The following is a 21,638-nucleotide window of genomic DNA, read 5'->3' as shown; positions in this document are numbered from 1 at the left end:
ATCTTCTGACCTGGTAACAGTAACAAAAAACAACAAAGACCTGTGGAGTTGTGTCCACACAGCAGATTTTGTTTCCTCATGCACCCATGTTTGAGTCTCTCTACCTTCCAGGCCTCCCAACTGTATTTGTATCAATGTCTGGGGAGGAAGGGGGAGGAATTAGGCAGCTACCCCGTAGTGCCTCAACAGCGGAGGGAGAGTCTGGAGGACAAGCATGCAGAGAAGCACCACCAGCATGTTAGGCAATGCACACTGGGAGGTTCTACCGCACAGAGAACTGGGAGGAAGGAGGACTGGCCAACCCAGTGACACAAACAGAGTTAGTAGGTCCAATCTATTTTACTATTTAAAAAGAAAAAAAAAAGTATGCTGAGACAGTTACAGGAAGACAACCAAGGCCACTAGCATAATGGTTGCCATGGTTTCTTACAGATTACTACCCAGGGTGTATGTAGACCAAAATCTTATTTAGAGCCAACCATATTATAAACTCATTTGTAGTGTGGACAGAGCCTAAGCGGTGGATTCTGTCCTATGCCTGAGCTTTGCTCAGCCTGGAACAAACGTGTCAGGGAGCTGGCTCCAGCTCCGCAATTTTAAAGGCCGGCCACAAACCCTACACAACTTAGAGATGCAGCCAGGCAGCAGCATTAAGTTATCCCACTGGTGGAGACTTCTTAATGAAACCTACGGCAAAGAATGACGGTTATAGCATAGTGGAGTTCAACCATACCATTTCCCTGCTCCACATGCTAGGAGAGGGTGGGGGCAGAAGCACAGAGACGGACTGCAACACAGACACACTAGCAGGAACTTGTCCTATGCTGGGTGAATTATCTGCTAGACATTTGCCAGTAGATTATGGCCCCTTTATGCCCCACCTGAATGAACAGAAGAATGGCCATACTAGGTCAGACCGAAGGTCTGTCTAGCCCAGTATCCTGTCTTCTGACAGTGGCCAATGCCAGGTGCCCCAGAGGGAATGAACAGAACAGGTAATCATCAAGTGGCTCATCCCCTGTCATCCATTCCCAGCTTCTGGAAAACAGAGACTAGGGACACCATCCCTGCCCATGCTGACTAATAGCAATTGATGGACCTATCCTCCATGAATTTATCTAGTTCTTTTTTGAACCATTATAGTCTTGGCCTTCACAACGTCCTCTGGGAAGGAGTTCCACAGGTTGACCATGCATTGTGTGAAGAAATACTTCCTTTTGTTTGTTTTAAACCTGCGGCCTATTAATTTCATTTAGTTCTTGTGTTATGAGGAGGAGTAAATAACACTTCCTTATTTACTTTCTCCACACCAGTCATGATTTTATAGACCTTAATCATATCCTCCCTTAGTCGTCCCTTTTCCAAGCTGAAAAGTCCCAGTCTTATTAATCTCTTCTCATATGGAAGCTGTTCTATACCCCTAATCATGTTTGTTGCCCTTTTCTGAACCTTTTCCAATTCCAATATCTCTTTTTTGAGATGGGGCAACCACATCTGCATGCAGCATTCAAGATATGGGCGTACCATGGATTTATATAAAGGCAATATGATATTTTCTGTCTTGTTATCTGTTCCTTTCTTAATGATTCCCAACAGTCTGTTCACATTTTTGACTGCCACTACACATTGAGTGGATGTTTTCAGAGAACTATCCACAATGACTCCAAGATCTCCTTCTTCAGTGGTAACAATTAATTTAGACCCCATCATTTTATATGTATAGTTGGGATGCTTTCCAATGTGCATTACTTTGCATTTATCAACATTTAATTTCATTTGCCATTTTGTTGCCCAGTCACCCAATTTTGAAAAGATCCCTTTGTAGCTCTTTGTAGTCTGCCCAGGACTTAAGTATCTTGAGTAGTTTTGTATCATCTGCAAATTTTGCCATCTCACTGTTTACCCCTTTTTCCACATAATTTATGAATATGTTGAATGGGACTGGTCCCAATACAGACCACTGCGGGACACCACTATTTACCTCCCTCCATTCTGAAAACTGACCATTTATTCCTACCCTTTGTTTCCTATCTTTTAACCAGTTACCAATCCATGAGAGGACCTTCCCTCTTATCCCATGACTGCTTACTTTGCTTAAGAGCCTGTGGTGAGGGACCTTGTCAAAGGCTTTCTGAAAATCTAAGTACACTAGATCCCCCTTGTCCACATGCTTGTGGACCCCCTCAAAGAATTCTAGTAGATTGGTGAGGCATGATTTCCCTTTACAAAAATCAATGGTGCAAAGAGGCCATAAATAGGCTTGAAAATCTGGTCCTCTGACTCTAAATTTTGTCTGGAAGTGGCTGTTATGGGGACTCTCTCTCACTGTTTTTTTTTTTCCCTTGTAAAAAATTTCAGAAGGTCTTGTTTTTTGTTCTGCATCATAATGAGAACAGTTTTTGAAACCTCAACATTCTCTGGTCAGGCCTCGTAATCATGTCATTTTCTTTGTTCCCATCTCCCATTTCAGTTTAGAGATGGGCTCAACCTGCAGAAGTTCAGATCTGGATGCTAAGTTAAACAAAGTTGAAGGGTGTATGGTTCTAAGGGTTAAAAAAAAAAGAGCAACCAGCTGTGAAGTTTGACTCTAGAGCTGAATATCAATGTTTGAAGGTGTCTGGATCTTAAGTTTTGGATTGAATTCATCTCTAGTTCTTAGCTGCATGAAAAACAATGTATCTAACAACATGAGCAAAGCTAGTTTGTGGTGCCAAAATAGGAGCCCTTTTCAAAACAGTGAGCAACGCTGTGCTGATGGCAAGCTTTCAAAAAATATCTTTTGTGACCACCTAAACCAAGTCTTAAAAACTTAATGTATTCAATCTGTTAGTCCATGGCAGATAAGCACCCACAAGGTAAGTTATTGCTGTTACCAGTTGGAACGATAAGATATTAAAGCATTTCTAACATAAATAATTTACTATTTATCTAGTACTATACATGGTGAGCTCTGCCAGATGTCAAGTGAGCATCAGATGCTGAGTATCTCTGTTGCCATTTAAAGTTTTACAATTGTCTTTAGGGAAGGCAATATTAACTCAAGCCATCTCTTATGCAGTATAACTCTGCAAAATGCCATTTCAACGCTTAACCTTCATTCATCTTCACAGCCATTTCTAAAGGAATTGCATGTTCTTTGTATCCTCCAGGAAATTATGTGCAACCGTTTTTAAAAATACATACATGAAACTGATTCTCCTCTCATCCCTGCATAAATCAGAAGTAATGCCATTGAAGTCAATGGAGTTGCAATGATGTGAGGGGAGAATAAACTGCTCCCATTCTGATTCCTCTTTGCACAGCAAAATAAGATTGGAAAAAAATTAAAAAAACAAAATACCCAACAATAATGAAGGACCTCACCTTGGTAGCTGACAAAATGCACGTAGGCCCACCTGTAGAGATGAAGGACAGCTGCCTCTGAAGCCACAATAGCTCCTTTTGAGACTGTTTCAATAACTCCTCCATATCACTTGGCTTCTCGCCCATCAGCCCTTCCTGTATGACAAAAATGTTCTTCAATAGCTGTTTTTTAATGTACAGTGATGGCAACGTACAATTTATCATCACTGGATTTCTAGGTAAACAATAACATCTGCCAGAGTAAAGTATCTATATTTACGCATTTGAAATATTAAGGATCAGTAAACCAAGAAGGAAAAAATGTTCCTGCTCCATCACACTTGAGTTGATTTTTATATTGTAGGCAGTCTTGTACCATATAGCATCCACATAAGGGATAAAGATTGTGCAATAAAAATAATTCAGAAAGCACAGAAGACTGGAATTTCTTTGTCCTTAATTTAGAATTGTCCATATCACAGACTTCTGCCATCTAAAAAGTTGATACATTGCTTATGGCATAAGAAACTCAAAATACTAATGTTCTTCTAGTGCATTAACTCATTCTACTTAAATGATGGTGACTCAATTGCTGGGACCAATAATCAGGTTAGGGATTGTAATTCCTGTGCATGGAAGCAAATCAGTCAAGAACTGGTTAGGTTGGGAAGCAAAGCTTTGATAAATCCATGGTCCAGCAAAACAAGGTAGAAGACTGGGATGGAAAATTTAGAGACAGAAAACAAGATGGCTGACTCAGCAACTTTTCATCAATGTTCATGTGAAGGATATCTCATTACACAATGCATTGTGAGTATATTGACATTAGTGATTTTACAGCAGATTAAAAATGCTGGCAGAGCAGGATAGAAACTTTAGTTCAATATGTATTATCTGCAGGTTTTTCCACCCCAATGTTTGTTATGAGAGCCATAGTTTAAAATTACAGAGATACCAGTCAGACTGTTAATCCAGAGTACATCCATTAATGAAAGTCTGAACTCAGGGCCAATCCAGAGCATTGTGAATTCAAACCCAAATTGGCTTCTAACCTTGATTTAGCTTGCAAAATATTTATTGTTAATGAGCTCCTGTCTTTTGCTACACTTGCTTTAGTAAACCATGGTGATACAGGCTATATTATAACTCACTCTCTATTTAATGACCAAATAGTATCTGGTATTAATAGTATTTAATGACCAAATAGTATTCCTCAAAGTTTTGAAATATTCTAATTCGGCTTAGACTGTCATCTCAACGAATGAGGACTCTTAGCTGGCAGATGTGAGGATTAGATTTCCATAATAAGAGCACTGTAAAAAACGGTGGACAAAATATAGACATTTCTCCTCTCTAGAAGTGGCAGTGCATTTTCTTTAGTCCTGCTAGAGATTCCAGCTGGTAGAAACAGAAGCAGACCACGCAAGGACTGCTGCACTGGAGAGTGGGTAACATAGGGTACAGCCAGGGCTACCTCTTTCTGGCACCTTCCTTGACCCAGAACTATGTAGGGAAGCCCCTCCCTACTCTCAGGGCACAAGGACCCTGGCAGTGCTTCTCCTTTTGCCTTACCATGTGGCTTTGGGGGACAAAGAGGAGCCAGTCAGAAACTCCAGCCAGTAGGAACAGGAGCAGCCAAAGCAGGGACCTTTGGACATTCCAGCAGAATCATAGAATGTTTTCCGGAATTCTCTACCCTGTGGTGATTGGCTGTTTGCGTCAACCTCCCTGCACCCTCGGTCACTTCACCTCAGCTGCACTCCACACTTGCCCCATCCTGCTCAGCCCCCTTCCTTTCCCTTTCCACGTAGCTGATTCCACCCTAAGTCAATCCACCCACCAAAAATACCGTGGAACTAACTGCCACCATCATCTCATTCACGCTGCTTGTGTGTTAGACCCCCTTCCCCTACTCTGTGTCTGTCTTGTCTATTTGGATGGCATTGTCTTGTTATTTCTGTGTACTCCCCTGGTCTGTCAGTATCCATCTGTTGTCTCTTATATTATACGTAGGTTGTAAGCCCCTGGGGCAGGCACCATCCTTTTGTTCTGTATCTATACAACACCTAGCGCAACGGGGTCCCAGTTCATGGCTGGGGCTCTATGTGCTACTGTAATACAAACAAACTAGTAACAGTCTTGCAAAAGTCTACCTATCCCCTCACATGATGGAATAATATTTTAGTTGGGGCAAGTAAAATGTCTTAAGCATTTGCATTATAATCACTATTTAGGAGATCATAAGCCTGGGGCAGTAAATTATAGTGGTAATTTTGTAAGGCTGGCCTTGACAGCTGTTATTCTCAAATCTTACTATCAGCTTTCTTCCTGAACATTAATATACAAATTGGTATCAGTTTGTCTTAAATTGGGAATTGTGAAACAGCATTTACTGGTATGATGTGTATACACGGGAAAGAGTGATAGGATTACACTGGGACAGCAGGTACCGTGCCCTGTGCTGTGTTGGCACAAAACAAAATGGCCCCTATCCCCTGCATTTTACAATCTAAGACATACAGTAGAGAACAGAACTATTGGATACATATGTTGAATGTCTGAACTTCGAGTGGTGCAGGTTTTACTTTTCAGATATAATATTCTTGGTCATCTCATCTCTATGCTCTACTCAGGACTTCTCTGTTACCCACTTCTGGAAAATCTAACAATGTTCTCTCCAAGAGCCCTTCCCCAAGTTTTGTCTCTTCACTACAGGTTGATGTCTTCAATCGCTGTGCTATCTGATGATACTGGACTGTAAGCCCCTCAAACACAGAACTTGTCTTATGTAACTGTAAAGCACCAAGCATGCTAAGAAATGCATAGTAATAGATCTGTGCATCCTGGCAGTCTCTGTAAGATGTGGAGTGAGCCAGCTTGTCCAGCAAGGAACCCCACCCCCCAACTTTAAGCTACCATCTTTTGCTTCCCCAAGGCTTCATTCTTGAAGTGCAAGGTGCGCTGTTGATAAGAAATGGAAAAGTTTTGGGGTAAACAGAAAACTTGTCTCTGGGCTGCTTGAGTGAGTCTTCAGTCCCGGGCCAGGATCTCATGAAGAGAGCATTAGACTGGCAGTCAGGAGACTTGATGTCTATGACCAGCTTGGCCACTGACATGCTTAGTGGAGAAGTCACTTCACTTTTCTGTCTTCATTTCTCCTCCCACTCATCCGTCCTATTTATTTATACAGTAATCTCTTAGGAGCAGAGCCTGTCTCTCACTATGCATTTGTATAGCCCCTAACACAGTGAGGCCTCTAACACACTACTATATTATAAAAAACTACCTAAGCAGAGAGCTAACTCCCTGCCTATTATTGATAAAATGAGGTCTGTGCACGTTCACATAACTTAGCATGTTGAAGTATCAAAATAAAACAAAATATATTTAACTCTCAGCAAAAAGTAACTGATTACGTTCTTCCTGCTTGGTTATAGTGTCACTGTGAACAAGACCCTTTTCAGTTCTCAACAGACGTGGTGGATTCATATTTACCCTCAAGCACCCTAGTCGGTTTTTGAGCTCTTCGCACTCCACTTGCAGCAGGCGGATCTCCAGATCTTTGATACCATAGGACTGATGGTTCGTGTTTGGAGGTTGCAGGGACTTCAGGTTCACTGAGTGTGTTTTGTGCTTTAAAGGAAACCTTTTGATAGTAGTTCTTGAGGTGGTGGAGGATGAAGAAGAAGCTGAAGGACTTCTGTCCTGGTAAAAAGGAAGACACACTGCATGTTATGACTATGGCAGTTTTCACTCTTTTTGCTGTAGCTGTATCTGGGAAGAGAGTGTGGCTTGATTTCACTAACAATGTATAGAATATATTTTATTCCTCTAGATTTTGCTCAATCTTTTAAAAAATGTTTTACTACAGCCAAGAGCCAAGCATGGAAAATTTCAGCCTAGAAGGTGAGTTCTGTAGAAATTTATAAGCGTGTAATAATAGAGAGTTTAAATGGAAACAGTTTTCCAATCTTAACTATGGTGGGTGGATGGGTGGTATTAGGGCCTGATCCAAAGCTCATTGAAGTCAAAAGGAGTCTTTCCATTAACTTCAGGGGCTTTGGATCAAAACCATATTCAGCAAATACCTGTTGTTTTTTTAAATTATTCACATACCCCCAAAAAAACCCTTCATTTAAACATTAGTTAAGGTTGCTCTCAGCAATAAACTAAACCATAAAAAATTAAGCTGTACAAAGATAAGGATTAAAAAAGTATTAAAAGGATGCAATAAAGTCAAGTGCACTCAAGTTAGAAAAGGGCAGAAATAATGTTTTCTGTGGAACCTTGATCCAGCCCGCTTTGTATATACACTATGAGATAGCCTTTTACATGCAGAAGTGATTACAAGTGAAAAAGTTTGGTGTAAGTTATTTGCCTAGCATCAGATAGGAATTTGGTTGCAGAAGCAAGGATAGTATCTAAGTCTCCAGAGTGGCATTCAGCTGCCCGAACCGTAAGACCATCCTTTCGCTTCCTGCAATCACTACACACCTTCCAACTTCTCAACAAATAAGGCAGGGGATCCTACAGATAACAGACTCCTTCAGTACCAGGGCCAGATTAACCATTAGGCTAACAAGGCTATAGCCTTCGGCCCTCCTATTTTTTAGGCCCTACTGGTCAGGCAGGGGGCGCGGCTGGGGGGGAGCACGTAGCCCTGCTGGAGTGCTCCTGCCAGCAGGAAAGGCAAAACAGCCCCCTGTGGCTAGGAAGGAGCTCAGCCAGCAGCCAGCCAGCAGCATCTTCCCGCACTACAGGAACACATTGCCAAGTATCCGGTTAACACTGGTGACCGGACACTAAAAATCCGGTTACCGTGGGAACCTGTGCCAGCCATGGGTGTAGTTTGAGCAGGCATTTCCCCGCCTCAGCTGCCCCCACCCCCAATTTCTCCAGAGCTCTGCTTAGCTGTCAGGGAGGGAAGAAGCTCCCTCTGTCCCTCTCCTCCGCTGAGCCTGGCAGGCAGCTCCAGGACACTGCCTCTTGGGTCCTAGTGCCTGTCACTGTCATCTTCTATGTGTGCTGGGTCCAGTTTCTGGACAACTGGTGAGTGTCTGTGGGGGGGCAGGGCAAAGGGGTGGCGGGGGAAGGGGGGGAAGAGGCGGTACCAGAGCGGTACGGTAGGAAGCTTGCACAGAACCTGCACACACTCTATCCAGCTCCAGCCAGAACGATTGCCCCTCCCATGTATAAGAAACGAATTCCAACACATTTGTAGGAAAAACAAAACAAAACATCCCATTTTGGATACCAGTCCTTTAACTTTTACAATACCTTCCATAGAGGGGCTTCAGATTTATGATGCATTGTGTTCAGTACTGTCTTGAACTGTTCTAAAAATCAAAGAAATCCAATTCTTTTTTTTGATGTATTTTTCTGTACTGGGATGCACAGGCCACCCAGTTCTTTCCTTATGCTCAGCCTAGTTCCACAGGCCAACACATCTTTGTACTTTTAAGGGGCTGCAAAAGCACTGGAGGAAAGTCAATACACAATGTTGTAGGTTTCTCCCTCCCCTCTCCCTCAAGGATTTTAAATCCACTTCTTAGCAGGCTATGATAGAAAGACTGGCTGAATAGGCTAAAGGCAGGTTCTGTCCATTTGCTGGTTCTCTAGCAGTTCAATCCATCATAAAAGTACCTCACATTTGATTTCTTTTGAGTTTCATTCCAAAAACTTAAAGTTCAATAAACCTGAAGTTAGTCCTCATTTTTCTGCCCCAACGCAAACTAACTTCTTTCCCAAATGGAAAATGTTAGGTAATCATGGAATGTGATTCGAGGAGGGAATGAGAACACAGGCCAATTGCTCCTGACAGTTACACCTGTGTAGGCTTATTGACTTCAGGGAGAACAGATTTTTGCACAAGAATAGATTTTGGTCCCTTGTGCTTTTTCACACCTAGTATAAGCAGAATCTCATTCACTTTCCTCCCCTAAACTCTGAGCACTTTAAGGGGGAAGAAGAAGAAAAAAAAAAGCAAGGTCTGCTTGATTTACACATGCAAATGAAACAGGAACACCAGCCTTAAACAAACCAGACCTGCTGTAACAAGGGTGTCACTACAGCAACCTTGGTTGGACTGTTCTTTTGAAAGATCCTTAATGATTCTTTTATTTTCAGTGAAATCTTTTACTTTCAGTGAAATCTTTTTGTTCAGGGGAGGCGGAGAACACAACAGGGAATAGCTCTGTTTTGTCAACTCCTAGTCATTCAAAAGCTGAAAGGCTTTAGAGTAAGTTTGTTTAATGTTTGTACAGTGATTTTGAAGAACTAACACAGTACAGAAGTGCTAAATATTATGACTGGGCAACCATCTAAAGATCTCTGTCACTTCTAGCTGTTACTTTTTTTACAGAAAGCTTAAAACAAACAAATGCAAACCGTAGGGGGCTGGTGCACACAGAACTCATGCTTAAAAAACCTCATGTCAGAGCTGCTGATCACACATTCTAGAATAGATAATACTTAGTCCTGCCATGAGCATAGGGGACCGGATTAGATGACATCTCGAGGTCCCTTCCAATCCTATGATTCTATTCTATTATTCTAATTGTGGAAGAGCTTGGTGACAGAATGGCCTGATGTGGTGAATCACTGGAGATTAATTACACAAACTGGGTATCATCCCACAAATGATATTTGGGTTCAATGTGAAAACAGTAATTCATTGTCCTCAGCCAGTGCAATACTGGGAGGCAGCTTTCAGAGCAAGACAGCCTAAAATACAATGCCACCCAATGTAATTTTCCTACTACTACTTCCTCTACATCAGTAGATTTTACACCTGAGTGGTTTTCTTTTACATAACAAAAGCTGGCTGCCTCCCAGACTGCAGTCAGCGTGAGATAGGGTGTGTGGTGTGTAGAGTCCATAGCTGGGGGGAAACACCTGCAGGGCTTGGCTTTGCACTGTGCCATGTGGAGAGCCGAGGGTAGACGCACCAGGTTGAAAGAGGTGAGCAGAATGGGGAATGTTGCAGTGTTCATCCTCATACAGGTGAGCACTCCACTACCTCGGAGGAAGGAGGCCTAAGAGAAGGACAGCGTAGCATCCCTCGTGCTACCCCTTAGGGTATGTCTGCACTGGAACACTCCCGCGGCAGCGCTTTGAAGTGCGAGTGTGGTTGCGTGCGGACGCTGTGAGAGAGCTCTCTCGGTGCTCCTGGTAATCCCACCTCCACTAGCGCTTTAAAGCGCTCAGACTTGCTGCACTCAGGGGGGTGATTTTTCACACCCCTGAGCCAGCAAGTTAGAGCGCTATAAAATGTAAGTGTCGACATGCCCTTGCTCAGAAGTATCTGTTTGAAGAAATGAGTCTACTGAGAATAGAGTAAATTTGTTAATTTTACATAAATAAATAATATGTATGTAGATAAATGTTTGATGAGGTCATAATTTTTTTTGCAATATGTCATTCATACTTAGGCCGCTCCCTCCCTTTAGCTGTAGGCCCCTCATAACCTTAATCCGGTCCGGGTCACTACACAACCCTGATTCATCCCCAGAGCAGCTGTATCCCATGCACTGAAAGAAGCAGGGATCTTGTGTAAAAAACAAATATTGGATCATGTAATAATGGCTGTATCATAATGCATATGCACAAGGGGCTGGATTAAGATTCACTTTTTAATCCTTAACTTTGCATTTTCTAATTTTTCATGGTTTAATTTATTGATGAGAGCAAGCTTAACAAATGTTAAATGAAGTTTGTGAATTTCTTTAGCATTTTAATAGAAGCAATTGAAACTAATTAAGCTCTATTAAAGAAAAACATTTTTAATGCAACTTCAGTTTTACTGCAAGTTCTAAATCACACTTTTTAAACTGGAATAGAAAACTGAGTACGGACTCATATCTATAATATAACCCCTCCCTTTTAAAAAAAATGTAAATATTCAGAAAGTAGAAGCCTACAATATGTAAGAAGCACATTAACAATACACATGAAAAAGAACTGTAATTTTTCATCTTAGTTTTATTAATTCTTTTTGAGGAATGTAACAAACAATCACTACTTTGAAAAGAAACAGTACAAACCCAAAGGAGAATAGCAGGAGCTTATCAAAACAGTCTGTTTTCATTACAGCTCCTCCTGGGAGCTGTCTTTGTAATATTATGGTTAACTGAGGTAAGTCAAAGACTGCTGTTGCCATGACAATCAGGGCAATAGTGACTCTCCCCAAATATGCAAATGATCTAGAGGAAGTAAGTGATGAGTGGCTGATTACCTCTGATCTCACAGTGTTACTGCTCAGGGAGCTGTGTGGCAGCCTCCTATCCAGTTTTCCCAACGTTCTGTTTTCCCCAAACTTCCTAAAAAACCCACCCATACCTGCAAAATACACAGGGGAGAACATTCCACACACACATTAATTAGCAACTGAAAGTTGGTTCCAATTCCCCATAGCATGTGAACCAAAAAGGATGATAAAAAAAGTTAGATACTGAGGTAAAACCCTGTAAAACATAAAAATCTGATGCAACCTTAGCTATGGACTCAAAAAGAAAAGGAGTACTTGTGGCACCTTAGAGACTAACCAATTTATTTGAGCATGAGCTTTCGTGAGCTACAGCTCACTTCATCAGATGTTTACCGTGGAAACTGCAGCAGACTTTATATACACACAGAGAATATGAAACAATACCTCCTCCCACCCCACTGTCCTGCTGGTAATAGCTTATCTAAAGTGATCAACAGGTGGGCCATTTCCAGCACAAATCCAGGTTTTCTCACCCTCCACCCCCCCCACACAAATTCACTCTCCTGCTGGTGCTAGCCCATCCAAAGTGACAACTCTTTACATAATCAAGTCGGGCTATTTCCTGCATAGATCCAGGTTTTCTCACATCCCCCCCACTCACTTTAGATAAGCTATTACCAGCAGGACAGTGGGGTGGGAGGAGGTATTGTTTCATATTCTCTGTGTGTATATAAAGTCTGCTGCAGTTTCCACGGTAAACATCTGATGAAGTGAGCTGTAGCTCACGAAAGCTCATGCTCAAATAAATTGGTTAGTCTCTAAGGTGCCACAAGTACTCCTTTTCTTTTTGCGAATACAGACTAACACGGCTGTTCCTCTGAAACCTATGGACTCACTATCCCAAGACCATAACACACACACACACTGTAAATATTGCAAAAAAGATTTTCAATATTTGCTCAAATACTATAATGAAGGGAACCAAAAGTAGCACTGGGCAGGAAACTGTTTTCCTGTCCTACAACAATTTATAAGGTATTGAAAAATTTTCCCAACCTAAAAATTTCCATGAACTGAAAATCCAAATATTTTTTGGTAGGGGTCACTCAAAATGTTTTGTTTTGATAATTTTGAAATGTTTTGTTTAGAGTTTGGCCCCTTTTCACTTTTTAAATTTCAGAGCAAAGTTGTTTCAACCTGAAAAACTATAACAAAAAATGTCAAAATGTTCTTTTTTGACAATTTTGAAGCTTCCCCCCAGAAATATTTCAAAATATGAAATTCATTGACATCAACCCCTTCCTGCTAAAAAGTTTTGGGTTTGACAAATTGGTATTCTCCAAAAAAAAGTTACCCCCGCAAACCTCCCCACACACACATTTTGTTGAAAAATTTACTACCCACTCTACCTAGAAGCTCCTGCATAAATTTTGGTTCATTATCTGCTCATACCCTTGCTATATAAGCTTTCTGTGAATGTTCACATGAGGTAAGTTTTTCAAAAGTGCTGAAGGGTATGTCTACACAGCATTTTGAAGTGTTTGTGTCCCAGCCTCGGTTGACAGATTCATGCTAGCCCGACTCTTGCTAACACTCTACAAATTGTTGTATAGACAGCTCTTTGAAGTTGTGGCTCTGGCTGAAGCTCTGGCTCTGAATCACATCGCCCTCCCATTATGCAGTTGCTTGTACCTTTACTAAAGTTTAACCATTCAGGCTGAAATTTTCATGCAGAATGTTTGCCTCATGCAGAATTCTGCTAGAAAATGTCAGTCAAAATGGTTCAGCTGTTTCTAAGGAGGCAGCTAGTGAATACATTGTTTTGTCCATGTTAAAAAAATTCTGGCATCTTTTCTTTAAGTGGCTGTAGGGCCCAATGCTTTGGAGCAGGTACTTGAAATTTTGCAGTCGGGCGGACTTCAGGATTTTATGTCTTTTGCCGTTCCTGTAAAAATATTGGCCAAATTTGGCCAAGCTATCGCTTTTGAAAAGTCACAGTTCAAATGTTCTCAGTACAAACTTGCTAGACATTCAAAGCTAAACTCCCCTAAGATTCCATCTGCAATCAGCATGCTCCAGTCTAGGGCTGAAGGTGGACTTTCCCTGCAATTGCAGCTCTGGGCTACTGCAGGCTGAGCAAGAACCAGAGCCTTGGAATCAGGGGTGTAGGAAGAATTTTTATAGTAGGGGTACTGAAAGTGGAAACCATGTATTCGGTTATTACTACTTCAAGCCAGCGGGGTGCTGCTACACCCCCAGTACCCTCAGTTCCTGCACTCCTGCTTGGAACTGAGAGCTTGTCTCTCCTTCGCCCTCAGTGTCCCCCTGCTGGGCACAGACAGTATGGAGGAGGAAACTGCCTGATTCGAATGCAGAGGAGACAAGAGTGAGACCTGAGGGAGGGGACAGAAGATTAGGACAAGGAGCCTGTAGATGGAGAAGACTGGGACTGGAGACTGACAGGGGGAGAAGGAAACTAGGCCCGAGAGTTGGGAGGAGAGATTGGGACTGTAAACCATGGATCATGGGTGCTCGAACAATTTGTATAGTGGGGGTGCTGAGAGCCATTGAACCAATCTGTAAACCCTGTATATAATGGAAACCACTTCAATCCAGGGGGTGCAGCAGCACCCCCTGCACCCCTAGTTGCAGCACCTATGCCAGGGATAGAAACAGCAAGGCAGAGAGCAGGGAGTGAGACAGATTGGACAAGGAGGCGGGGTAGGAGATTGAAAATAAATGGGATGAGAGAAGCTGGTGCGGAAGAGGGGAGACTGATCTGATGAGGAGCCACATTGCACTGGCTGGGCAAAGAGACTTGGATGGGGAATTGGGGAGGGAACACAGAGATTAGGCAAAGAGGCCAGGAAGGCAGACTGGGATTAGGAGAGTTTGGGATGGGCAACAATGTGCATGGTGGGGGAAGTAAATGGAGGCCAGGAGGGGAAGAAGAGAGAGATCAAACAAGGAGCCCATAAGGAAATTCAGAATTATTTTCTTCAGAGCAGGATTTGAACAGTGTGCAGTAAAATAGGGTATGGGGCCATACATTGAACAATGAGGATAAAACAAAACACTGAATTGCTGTAATTAAGTGACAATTGTCCATCTTGCGCACTGAATGAGGCACAAGTCCAGTGGAAAAAATAGTCCGTGATCATGTAATTAAAGATTATTATAATGTATGTGCACAAGGTGGCACAGACATCCTTAATTCTGACATTTACTAACTGTTCAGTGATTCAGTTTGCAACCTTAATGTTCTTTAAACATAATTTTGTGTGTGTAACGTGCCTAAAGAGAACATTTAAAGCACAGTCCTGTTCCCATTGAAAACAAAAAAGTGGTGCAATGATGTGATTTTTTTAAACCTTTATTTTTTATTCAGGCCCCACATTAACAAGGTTGTGCACACATGATGAGAGAGAGGATTTTGCATAGCCTTATTTGTATCTGCAGCATTTAAAATAGTCCGGGGTTTTGTATGTGGTGGTGGTGGTTTGTGGGTGTTTATATATCTCTCACATAATGGCAATGTTAAGTTCCCTTAAACAACAGTAGGGTAATGTTTATTTCTGGGATATAGAGGTTCCCTGTTTTAAACCCAAGTAATTCCAACAGTTGCATTATTTGTTAGTATCTATAGTCTTTTTACAGCTGATTATTACATTTAACCTAGCCTGTGAGTAAACTCATTTAAAAAATAAAACAAATGGTCAGAAATTCATATGCATCCTGCAGTCTTCATTCACTCAAGACTGTCATTGAAATTAATGGGAACTCTGACCGGGTGAGGTCTGCAGGATTTGGATCTGTTACTTTATATACAAGATTTTCCTGGTGATGTGAAAGAATATTCTCTCCAGGAAGCTGGCTTGCTGCTGCCAAGATGGCTGCAGCATTAACTGTTACGAACTACTCTGCACCTGCACATCAAGACTGAAGTCTCTGAAACAGCAACATGAAAGAGAGCACGAGCATGGAGAGGATTAAGTACTTTATTCCAGAGCCTCCTGTCATAATTTTCAGCTCTGTACTCTGCAAATGCAATCTGCAAACTGAGGCCCTGATCTTGTGGTTGGATCCACTAAGGCAGCGTTTCCCAAACTTTTTTGGCCGCGGAACACTTTTTAGCCTATTACGGAACACTTACAATATTATTTTGTAGTCGTTTGGTTTTCAAATAAAAAATTGCGTTATTTATGCTCAAATATATTTTATTTTATAAAACCAAGCAAAAATACAAATTTAAAATAACTTGAACTAACAATTTCTAACTGGAAAGCATGTATAAAGTAGTACAAAAATCAAGTGCAAGAGTCAAAATTAAAAACAGTGTTCTACTTAAAAAACCTGTTTTTATATATATACAAACACCAAACAAATTAGATTTTTACTCGGAAAATCTATTTTTATAAACAGAAATACAAACTTGATTTAATGGGATTGGTGTTTCTGTGTTTTTCTATCACAAATTCGCTTAATATTAGGAATAATGCTGGAAAGTTGAATCCTCATGTCAGGCGCAGCATCAAGTCTATTCCTATATTTGGTTTTTGTTGCAGTATAATACGAAAATCCTGTCTCACACAAATAAGTTGTAGCTATGGAAGGAGCACTTGAACTGCACATTTAGCCACATTAGGGTACTCTTCTACTAGGCTGCTCCAAAAATTATTCAGTGGAAGATCCTTAAACTTTTGTTTCAGATCAGAGTCAGAAATTTAGTCAATTAGGCTTTCATAATCATGCACAGTAAAGCTGACTGGTTTGGCTGTAATTACAAATGGTTTTCGAACCCAAGCATTATCATCAGGAGTTGTAGGAAAATATTCTAATAAAGAGGCCTGCAAGTCACATAAGTGCTGTAAAATGGTGCTGGAAACTTCTTCATGGACTGTAGAATTTATTTCAATCAGAAATTCATGTAGTGTAGGGAAGCAGTCGAAGTTATTCTGTTCTACAGAAGATGCCCAGAATTCCAGTTTCTTTTTTAACAATGAAATTTTATTCATTATAGTAAAAATGGTCACATTCTTTCCTTGCAGCAACAGATTAATTTTATTTAATTTTTCAAAAATATCTGCAAGATATGCAAGTCTCATTAGCCACGAGGAATTTGTCAGACAGTCATTAAATTTTCATCCTGAATTATGTGAAGTGAAGAATACCAGTAGTTCACTATGAAGCTCAAGAAGCCTCACAAGCTCTTTTCCTTTGGATAGCCACCTCACTTCCGTATGTAAAAGAAGCGTTTTGTGCTGACTACCCATTTCCACGCACAAAATTTTAAATAACCTGGATTGAAGTGGTCGAGATTTGACAAAATTGATCATTTGTACTGCTTCATCGAGCACAATTTTCAAATATGCTGTTTTGTTTTTTTTAACTGCAAGTACTTGTCTGTGTAGAACACAATGGCTCTTAGTGCTTTCTGGTGCCACATTTATGATTCGCGTGACAGCTCCCTTCATCTTCCTGATCATTGCCTGAGCACCGTCAGTACATACATCAATATGTTTTCCCCAACTAATTTCATGCTTTCTGATAAAATTGTTGATGCAGTTGAATATTTCTTCTCCAGTCGTATTGCTTTGCAGAGATTCACATAAGAGCAGGTCCTCTTCAATAATATTATTAAATCTATATCGGACAAATACTAGTAGCACAGTAAGTCCTGAAATGTCAGTGGACTCATCTAGCTGCAATGCATACTCATGGCAAATTTTCAGTCGGCAAACTAGTTCTTTTTCTATGTCATCGGCAAGATCTTTAATACGGCATGTAACAGCATTATTTGACAACTGTACAGCATCCATTTTTTTTTTTTTTTTTTTGTTACCAGACTGCTCACTCAACATGCACATTACAATATCTTTCGCCCAAGGCTTGATAAGCATTTCTCCAATACTGTGAGCTTCTCTGGCAAGCGCTATAAGGTAACTTACTCGATAAGATGCCTCTGTTACACTTTCGTTGTCTGTTTTAGCAATTTTAATCATCGAAAGTTTACAATTTCCAAGTGAGTCACACTGTCTCTTGAAAAAAAAACGTATATCTTTGTCTTTGTATTCAGCATGCTTGGTTTCCAAATGCCTACAAAGTTTATCAGGAGCCAATGAACTGTTTTCTAATGTTTTGTTGCATACGACGCACTGTGCATCAAGAACATCTTTATTTCCAACACACATAAAACCGAAAGACAAATAGCTTCCATCATACTTTAGTTTCGGTCTTTTAAAACCTGCTTCTTCTTGTTTTTTGATATACTTCGGTGGAAATTCTTTCACCTTGGATAACTCAGTAGTACTAAGTTTCAGAGTAGCAGCTGTGTTAGTCTGGATCCGCAAAAAGAAAAGGAGGACTTGTGGCACCTTAGAGACTAACAAATTTATTTGAGCATAAGCTGTCGTGAGCTACATCGATGAGTCCGATGAAGTGAGCTGTAGCTCACAAAAGCTTATGCTCAAATAAATTTGTTAGTCTCTAAGGGTGCCACAAGTCCTCCTTTTCTTTTCACTAGTACTAACAGATTTTTCGGCAACAAAAGACTGCGATTGTTCATCCTCACTTTTAAATGTTACAATATTTTGCTCGTTTATTTCTGCCACAGTTGGAGTACCAGAAGAACTTGCTTTTCGTTTCAAAGTTCCATCTTTTAGCCACAAATCCATTGGTGATTAGGTTTAGTAACAATATTTAGAAATACTGATTTTTGTCAAATTTTGTTTGTCACAAATATTTATATTGTTTTGAGCGAAGCTAATTTAGCTGTGCTTATCTCACACACGGTAAAGACCCACAGGTTTGAACGTGTTGAGTGAATATGTTATATTCAACATGGCGTAAAGAGAATGGTGTGTGCATACTGCTACAGTTCATGCAGCCTCGAGCAGAAGGGGTACGACGTCACTAACTGAAACATGCCCGAAAGGAGTAGATGTCAACATGCTTGTGTGCCGCATTCTCTTTATGCCATGATATTCAATACGAGATCTATCAATAATCGGAAAAAGAGTTTTATGTTAAATTATAGTAATTCAAAAAGTTGTAAACTACTCTTCAAATATGCCAAATTTAAAATTTCAAAAAATTTAAAGACCCTTTTTAAAAAATTATGATTCTTTCATGGAACACCTATTCACATCGTGTGGAACACCAGTGTTTCGCGGAACAGAGTTTGGGAAATGCTTCACTAAGGGGCTCAGAGATTTGTCATCACCAAACTTCAGATGCTGCAGGCACCTTAAGACAAGACATCCTGATCTAGGTGGTCAATAAAGAAATCTCTCTGGATAAATGATTAAAAGGGCAATAAGATAAGCTTCCTCCATATTGTCTTGCAAGTCCAGTTTTGGGTTACGGTGGAATTTCCAGAAGTGCAGCATTAGTCTTCGTCTCCTCTCATTGAATCCATGGGACTTTTGCCGTTGACTTGAATGACAGCAAAATCAGGCTAAAGCTAAGCACTTCTGAAAATCCCAGTGTTGGAGTTTATCAAAAGAATGGGGAAAAATTTGCAAATGTGTGGGAGCAAACTACTCCAATTCGATTGACTCCTATTCTTGGAGTCATGTTATCTGCTATTCACAAATATTGAAACTACAATGCCCGGCATTCACAGAGCTGTTTATAATTCCCAGAAGTATCCCAAATGCATACCAGAAATGCATTATGGGTCATTCTCTTGTGTTTCCTCATCTAATCAGGGAGCAGAAGACAATACCACCTGTCCAATCACAAGGTACAGATGATGGGAGAACCCAGAAGAGATTAAAAGAAAAAGAAAAATGCCTGCATTTGTAGAATTTGATTCATTAAATGAACTTGACCAGCCTGAATGATTATTACATATATCATCAATTTACCACTTGATGGCACCACAGTGCTGCTGCTGGTTCACTGTTTCTGTTGTTCCATATAGCGTTCTGGCATATCCCGACACCTGCAGCATTGCAATTACCTACTTTGCTGGTGCCTTCAGATATGCAACTCAGCATGGCACCATGCACCAGAATATGTCACTTCTCATGCCGTCATTCCAATGGAACACTGACATGTTCTGCCACAGCAAAAACAGTGCAGTCCTGTTATCCAGTTAAACACCAATGACTGAGGCTCTGGGGTGGAAACAGCTGTGTCCCCACCCTGAGGCTAGAGTGCTGATAAGATGCAATAAGGGCTTTACACTAGTACTCCTGTGGTCCAGATTCAACCACCTTTATTCCTTGCCAGTCCTGGTGGTCTCAATGGGATTATCTGTGGCATAAGTTTGAGTAAAGATACTGGAATAAGGCCCAGTGATTAGAGGCTGATTTGGCAGAGTAGCATTCATTGTCGCCCAACATGCTAAGGCGCAGTGTTTGGAGTCCTTGGTCTCCCATTTACCCCCAAGGTCCCTTTACACTGCTCTAGCAAAGTGGTGTTAAAGGTGCCTTATTGTAGTTAAGAATTAGCATCCCTGGGTTGTAGGCAACCAAAATTTTTTTGGATATCCAGAAAAGTCCAGTAGTCGAGTACATCATGTATCAAGACTATTTTAGTGTATAGTCTGGGGCATATATACCATAAATATTAACTAGTCTACCAGAGGCATAGATCCAGTAGCCATCCACACAGAAGAGGTACTTTATGTAAGGAGCAGCACTCCTGAAACCCAGCATGATCTTAACACAAGCTCCTTACACTAACATGCCTGTCTGTTCTTCCCTCTCCCCAGCCAAATGTCAAGACTCTGAAGAGAAAATATTGACTCACAAGAGCATGCACTAAATGAAGGTGTTCAGATACCATGGAGAGGAGAATGGTAAGAGAACCTGAAGAATATAAAACACAACAAAAATAATCAGACTGTAGACTTTGATCTACCAACTCATAAAATAAAATAAAACAAAACTAATCTGAACTCTCTCATTCTTAATATAGGAAACTACCTCATTTCTCTCACATCTTTACACTTTAAATCTGGATGAGTTTAAGGTTATTTGGAGATGACTAAAATTCTTCTCTCATGCTTGGCATTGTACATAACAAGTAGTTACCTATTCCACAATCAGCTTTTCATCTCCAACGCCTTCATTTATTGTACCAGAAAAGGGATTTCCTTAGCCACCTTTTTTCATATTCCATCAGAACAGGGCCTCATACTATCAGTGTGAGTAAAACATTTCATTCCACAAAGAGCCCTTCACTGAAAGCAATTGCAGCAGTGTCCTCTAGTGCTCAGTTCAATTGTATGCACTCAACAACTAAGTCTCCCAGTAAAACACAACATGGGATCAAGGAAGGCAAAATCCATTAGTGTAAAAAAATAGAATAAATAAATCTGAGACAGTGGAACAGTGTAGTTAAAAAGGAAAAGACATTAAAATCTTTCATCTTTTTCAGCTTGAGAGCTGCTCAGAACTGAGATGTTATGGACACTGAAATCTCATTCACCCCTTGAGAAAAGGGTCCTTTCAGGTCAGGGTAAGCATGAAGAGAATTCAGACTGAAGGGGACCATTTGTATTTGGTTTTTACAGGTGGGGAAAACTTATTACTTTTAATTTTAGAGAATAATTTACACACCCCTTTGGTACCTTTGCGGGCATTCTCACTTCACACCCAACCATTGCAGGTTCAGGCCTTACTGCCTGGAGTCTTACTTGCTGTTAACAGATCCCAGAATATGAAGACATATCATCCCCCTAACCAGGTCTAAACATTTCTGTGAATAGCCCTGTATGTTCAGATAAATAAAGCACAATTAGAATCCATTAAGGGGTTGTGAGTGGGGGAACAAGCAGTTACATACATTTTTGTGTCTGCACAAAACATAATTAGCATCCATATTCCAACAACTGCCAGTGACAGTGCAGTGGCTCCAACAGTAGCCAAGGCATAAGCTCTATTTATCAGCTTGTCATGAAAACCTGCTCATTGAGGTTTTTATGACATGGTGATAGAAACACTGAGTTCTGGTCTACCGTAGTAGCTTACCACCAGTGCATCGCTGGCAGTTGCTGGGGCAAAACAATTAATTTCTTTAGTATTGGCAAAGCCTGAGTGCAAGGCAGAGAGTTTAACCTGATCTCGCTGTAATACCAATA

General features: G+C 40.8%; 1 protein-coding gene and 1 pseudogene across 14 annotated transcripts in view; both read right to left on the bottom strand.

The window, feature by feature from the left end:
• The window catches only part of RIMBP2 (RIMS binding protein 2), a 289,653-nt gene extending 286,214 nt beyond the window's left edge, over positions 1-3,439 (bottom strand). For 3 of the 14 annotated variants that reach the window (XM_075120006.1, XM_075120005.1, XM_075120007.1), the window contains exon 1: positions 3,364-3,439. The gene's annotated coding sequence lies outside the window, so the exon portion shown is untranslated. The remainder of the gene's footprint in view (positions 1-3,363) is intronic. The other 11 variants (XM_075120004.1, XM_075120008.1, XM_075120010.1 and 8 more) reach the window with 6 other exon arrangements.
• Positions 3,440-15,985: 12,546 nt separating this feature from the next.
• Positions 15,986-19,502, bottom strand: LOC142069371 (zinc finger BED domain-containing protein 5-like; annotated as a pseudogene).
• Between the last annotated feature and the right edge of the window lie 2,136 nt (positions 19,503-21,638).

Source organism: Caretta caretta, chromosome 15, assembly GCF_965140235.1.
Source record: "Caretta caretta isolate rCarCar2 chromosome 15, rCarCar1.hap1, whole genome shotgun sequence".
In the NCBI taxonomy this organism is placed as follows: domain Eukaryota; kingdom Metazoa; phylum Chordata; order Testudines; family Cheloniidae; genus Caretta; species Caretta caretta.
The sequence above is the reverse complement of the archived record's forward strand: the minus strand, read 5'-3'. Positions and strand labels throughout refer to the sequence as shown.